A 6,440-nucleotide genomic window follows, 5' to 3' on the forward strand; every position below is an offset into this window, starting at 1 on the left:
GACTAAACGTTTTGTGGGGCTTTTTTCTTAGAAAGTTCAGGAAGCCCGGCCAGAGCTGAGGGCTCAATTATATTAATCATTGCTCAATACAACATTGAGCACCAAGTAAACACTCATCCACATGTTGTCCGAGTAATCGTGGCTACGTTTTTTTGAGATACTTTTTACTTGGGATTTCCCCTTCTATTTGATTAACCTACAACCCAAAAAATGATAGGGCAATGGCTGCAGTGCCCAAAGACAGGGACTTATTGTTGTGTAGCTTCTATTTTTCTTTTTTCTTTAAATAAAATTTTAACTCACAATTACATGGAAAAACGTTTCCAAGTCCTAAGTTCAATTACACTAATTGGAGTCATGTTATAAATGGATTATCTTAAAAGTCAGTAAATATAAAATTTTGGAATAATAATGTGTCAATAGGATTAGGTCTTTTAAAGACGTAGTTAACATAAAATTGTTCAATTTGATTAAATAATGTTTTCCATTTATTTTGGGGAGTAAGACTATGTAATAATTTATTTAATTAGAAAATTAAATAATAAAAAATTAATTTTATGAAATTTTAATTATAATATTGTATTAAAAAAATTGTATAAATTTGAATTTACAAATTAATTGTGAAATAATTATAATATATAAAAATCTGTTTTCGGTAGTTTAATTGATAATGGCCGTGGAAATAAAGTATAACTCAACCGGAAGTTTTGGGTTCAAATCTTGTGCTTCCCGCACATGAAGGTGAGAAGTTGGATATAATCAGGATGTAGCCCTACCAAACTTACAAAAAAAATTATAATATATAGAAAAAAACTAAATTTACATGGGTGAATGTATGATGTTGGGTTACACTTTTGGATCAAATATGGCAATGAGCACTCGAAATTCATATAAGCACTATGAATTTTAATTAAGAGTAAACAGACAAATTGTACATCTTAAGAGGTATCAAAATTCATATAAGCACTATGAATTTTGATTCGGAGTAAAAAGACAAATTGTACATCTTAAGAGGTACCAAAATTCATATAAGAATAGAATTCATATAACCACTATGAATTTTGATTCGAAGTAAAAAGACAAATTGTACATCTTAAGAGGTATCAAAATTCATATAAGAACTATGAATTTCACTAAACTGGAAGTCTTGGGTTCAAATATTGTGCTATCCCCTAGATCAAGATGAGAAGTTGGACATAATTTGGATGTAGCCCTACCAAGCTTACAAAAAAAATTATAATATATAGAAAAAACTAAATTTACATGGGTGAATGTATGATGTTGGGTTACACTTTTGGATCAAATATGACGATGAGCACTCAAAATTCATATAAGCATTACGAATTTTGATTCGGAGTAAAAAGCCAAATTGTACATCTTAAGAGGTATCAAAATTCATATAAGAACTATAAATTTTGATTTGGAGTAAAAAGACAAATTCTATATCTTAAGAGGTATGGTGTGAGCTTGTATATCTTAAGAGCTATGTGTGTGTGAACTTGTACATCTTAAGAAGTATGAGGTGTGTTCACTTAACATAACTTAGTCTAAAATGTGTAATTTTTAATATATATATATATATATTAAAAATTATTTTTTTATTCAAAATTATATTTTTATTATTTTTCAATGCTGGCTAAATAATATTTCAATTGCATTTGGTAGACACATGTGTTTGGGTAAGGTTTTTTTACTATTTAAATAAATTTAAAAAACAAGAGTGCCCTTTTGAAGAGGACTTGTAAATGAAGATAGTGACATTTTTTGAATTCTTTTAGTTGCGTGTATTTTATGACATTGATTTTTTATTCAAACCTCTTTAAAAGTGTTTAAAAAAATTTGAAACATTATGTTTAAAAGAAATTAGATTGAAATATCATATGAATTTGAAAATGTCAAACTCATATTGCATTGGATCGAGGATTCCTTCATGAATCCAACATGATCAAGTCCACTCGACACTTAAGGACAAATTTTTCCCCAAGCCTCCTAGGGTACAAAATGGTGTTGCATGAAATTTTAGAGAAGGGATGCTGAAATTATGGATTTTAGGACTTCAGAGGCAGGGATGAAAAAATTATGGATTTTTAGTGCTGCAATTATGGATTTTAGGAATATTTTAGGACTTTAGAGGTTTCGTAGATTCATTTCAAATTCAGATAACTTGATCCATGGTTTCATAAATCCTAAATCTAGCCATATACGTTGTTAATAGGATATAGCTCTTCAAGCCTTTATAAAAATAAATAAAAAAATTTAATCCCATAATTTAGATTTTAGAATCAATAAAAATTTAAAATTTAAGCTTTTACACATTTTAAATTTCCAATTTTTATTGTAATTTTTGTTATTATGCCATGTAGAAACCTTATTAAATTTAATAGTAATATTAAGAAATTATTATTATTATTATTAAATTAAATTATAAAATTTGATATTAATATATTTTAATGTTAATATTAAATTTTTTAATAATATAATATTATTAACTTTAATATAATATAAAACTTGTTATATTATAATATATACTAGCATAATCGCATTAGCAAATGTGGTTGATATAGGTAGCAGGTGTCAACAAAAGAGTCGAAGACATGAAGCACTCTATGTATCTCAGGTAATTGGAAGACATTAATATTTTGGAAAATTTTAGATAATATTTCCATGGAAAATTACTTTTTTCTCTCTAGGTGAATGTACAAACAATGTATAAAATATACTTCAGCACTCGATAGACTATTGATATTGTAGACAAGAGCAACCAGGAGCTAGGGTTCACCAACGAAGAAGACAGGGGTATACAGGTAACCATGGAATCACAGGGAGGAGGGAGCTCCACTCCCTCCTACAGTAATGTGGTTTCAAATAGAGGAAGAGCGGGGAATAGGAACAAGCCTCCGCACTCCTTGGAGGATAAGACAAAAATGCCTGAAACCTAGACGGCAAAAGACAACAAAACCCATGAAGAGTAAGGGACCCACGAGCAAGACCGAAAAGAGGATAAAGTGGACAACAGAGGTCAAGGAACAGAGAACAGAACTGAGATGGGGCCCTGTAAACCCAAGACCAACACTAAATCGTGGGTAATACTGAATGATCCTGCTCTACAAGTGCACAGGGATCACATGACAAACTACGCTATAATATGCAAGTTCATGGGAATTTGGCCAATAGAGAAAGCATTATAGACTTCGATAAAATACAATTCGAAACCAAAAGGGGAGTTAACTATACATCTTGGATCCAAAGGTTTTTTTGTAGTGGTGTTCATGAACATGGAGGATAGAGATAGGATTTTTGAAGGAGGACCATACTTCTATGCAGCAGCTGATCTCTATATGCACCCATGGACGAGGAACTTTGTGCTAGAATGAGAGACTTTCACTTCGGTACCGTTACGGATTAGACTATACTCCTTACCCATAGATTATTGGATGCGAGAGTCTTTAAAAGCTATAAGCAATAAATTAGGTCATTTTTTAAAGATTTCAGAAGCAACATTATGAGGAAAGTATACCTCCTACGCCTGTATATGTGTGGAGATGGACTTATCAGGAGCTCTTCCAGATGAGGTCATTCTAGAAGTCTATGACGATGAATGGGTCCAAGAAGTTGACTGTAAGCACATCTCGTTAAGATGTCACAGATGTCATGAGCATGGACACCTATTCAGAGATTTCCCTCTTAACAAAAAGGAGGAATTCCAAAACACCAGTAAAGGGAAAGAACATACCGGTTTCACTAAAGTGGGAGGAAAGGGGAAAGGAGGGGGAAGGAAGACAAAAAAGAACCCTAATGATAACAAAACGAGAAGTCACAATAGTTTTGAGATCTTAGAAGAAAGAGAAGAAGATGAGGGAAATCAAATGCAAACAGAGAATCAGGTGGAAAGAGGGAAAGGAAAAGAGACAAGTATGGAGTTCATACAGGAAAAGAATGAACACACAACAGACCCATTAAGTACCATGGAAATAGAAAAAGACCATGAAATGACTCAAAGTGAAAGTGGTACAGAGGACCAAGACTTGTAGGAGATCTTGGAAAGGGTGAACTTGGAGATAGAAAAGTTTCTAGAACAAGGAGGAAGCCTGGGTATTAACTACATACCCCAAGAGGAAATTGACAAGGTTCAGGAGATATTCCTCAGCAAGTCACAACAAATAGCTATAGAAGCAAAGAGAGGACATGCCATTCACGGAAACAAAGGGGTTTCCTCAACAAGATTAATAACAGGAAAATTGGCAAAAAAACCCAAGAAGGAAGAGAGGAAGAAAGAGACAGAAAAAATTGTTGATAGAATGTGGAAAACTGATGATTGACTCAGGAAGGATGAAAGATCTATCCAGTTATTCCTTCAAAACCCCACCTCAACGAAGATCACAACCTGGAACATTAGAGGACTTGGGAGCAGAAGGAAACAAAGGAATCTAAGCAATAGGATCAGAGAGGAGAAACCTGACATAGTTTTCATACAGGAAACAAAATGCTCCGTGGAGAAGATCTGAGAAAAACACAACAAATGGTTAAATAGATATGAATATCTAGAGGTCAAGGCAAATAAATTGGCTGGAGGCATTCTCACTCTATGGGATCCTCAGAAATTTGGTATACAAAATGTAGAGGCATCTAGACACCACCTTTCTTTGATCATCTAACCTATGGGTGACAGACAGTGTTATATGATTACCAATGTCTACAGTCCTCAACCAGTGGAGGAAAAACTTTAGCTCCATACTACAGTGGAGGACATGAAAAAGAGATACCCAACTTTACCCTGGATTATGTGGGGGGTGGGAATTTAACATGATAAAATCTCTCACGGAGAAAAAGGGGGGAACTAGAACACTTGGTAGGGATTCAATTGCCTTCTAGAACTTCCTCACCAATATGAAACTGGTGGATATGGACACTAACAATGGAATTTTCACTTAGAACAATAAAAGGCGGGGCTCTAACCAAGTAGCCTCAAAATTAGATAGATTTATTATCTTAGAGGAACTTTTACTCATGGGAAGAAGCCTCATAGTGCTCATCCTACCTTTTGGTGGTTCAGACCATTGGCCCATTCAATTGAAAGCTTCTCTAATTGGTAAATATAGGAAAAATCCCTTCATGTTTGAGAATGTATGGCTCACGCGCTCAGATTTCCTCAAGAACATTGAAAAATGGTGGAATGAAGAGATACACTTTCAAGGCTCAAAGATGTTCCTTCTCCATTGCAGGCTTAAACACATTAACGAGAGACTCAAAGAGTGGAATAAAAATGAATTTGGCAACATCTTCAAAGCTAAAGGAGAAGTGGAAAAGAAACTGAAGAAGATAAACCAAATTCTTATAACAGAAGGCTACACATAGGAAAGGAAAGAGCTTGTAGATTCACTTCAGCATGAATGGGAGAATAGATGTCTACAAGAGGAAATATTCTAGAGACAGAAATCCAGGGTCCAATGGATTAAGGAAGGGGAGAGGAACACCAAATTCTTTCACAGATCCACTATAGATCACAGAAACCACAATAGAATTGTGAAACTCATAGACCATCATGGAGTTAAAAGAGACATGCGTGAGAAGATGGAAGAGGTTCTAGTCCAGCATTTTCAGAGCATTATTGAGGAGACCACCATAGATAGATCACAATTTACGAAAATATTTACGTAGTACATTCCTAAATTTGTCTCCAGAGAAGACAATTACAATCTCAACAGACCAGTAACAGAGGAAGAGCTTGAGGAAGTCATCACAGAGATGCACAATGGGAAAGTTCCAGGCCCTGATGGCTTAAATGTGGAATTTTTCAAAACTTGCTTGAGGATTGTAAAGCATGATATTCTCGAGGTGGTGGAAGACTCACGAAGATCTAAAACAGTCTTGAGGGCGCTTAATGAATCCTTCATTTCTTTAATCCCCAAACAGGAAAAGGCCACCTCTCCAGATAGATTCAGACCTATAGCCTTATGCAATGTGGTGTAAAAAATAATATCCAAAGTAATTGCAAATCAACTCAAACCACTCCTCCCTACCCTGGTGTCAGAGGAGAAAACAGGTTATGTGGAAGGAAGACAGATTCTTGATAACATAATTCAAGCTCATGAAGTGGTTCATTCACTCATTACCAATAAGTAGGCAGGGATGATAATTCAACTGGACATAGCAAAAGCCTATGACAAGCTTAGCTGGACTTACATAAGAGCAATGCTAAAAGCTTATGGCTTTGACTACAACTAGATTAGATGGGTCATGGCTCTAGTTACTACTGCTAGCTATTCTGTTCTTCTCAACGGCTCCCCCTCCAGAACCTTCAAGCCCACGAGAGGTCTCAGGCAAGGTGATCCTCTTTCCCCATTCCTTTTCATTCTCATGATGGAAGGGTTGGGTAGAGCAATAAGAGCTGCTAAGGAGGAAGGAAGAATTCAAGGTCTGAGACTCACTCGAGGTGGAGA

This window comes from Pinus tabuliformis, chromosome 6 (genome assembly GCF_031772625.1).
Source record: "Pinus tabuliformis cultivar Carrire ecotype Pingquan chromosome 6, CPIR1, whole genome shotgun sequence".
In the NCBI taxonomy this organism is placed as follows: domain Eukaryota; kingdom Viridiplantae; phylum Streptophyta; class Pinopsida; order Pinales; family Pinaceae; genus Pinus; species Pinus tabuliformis.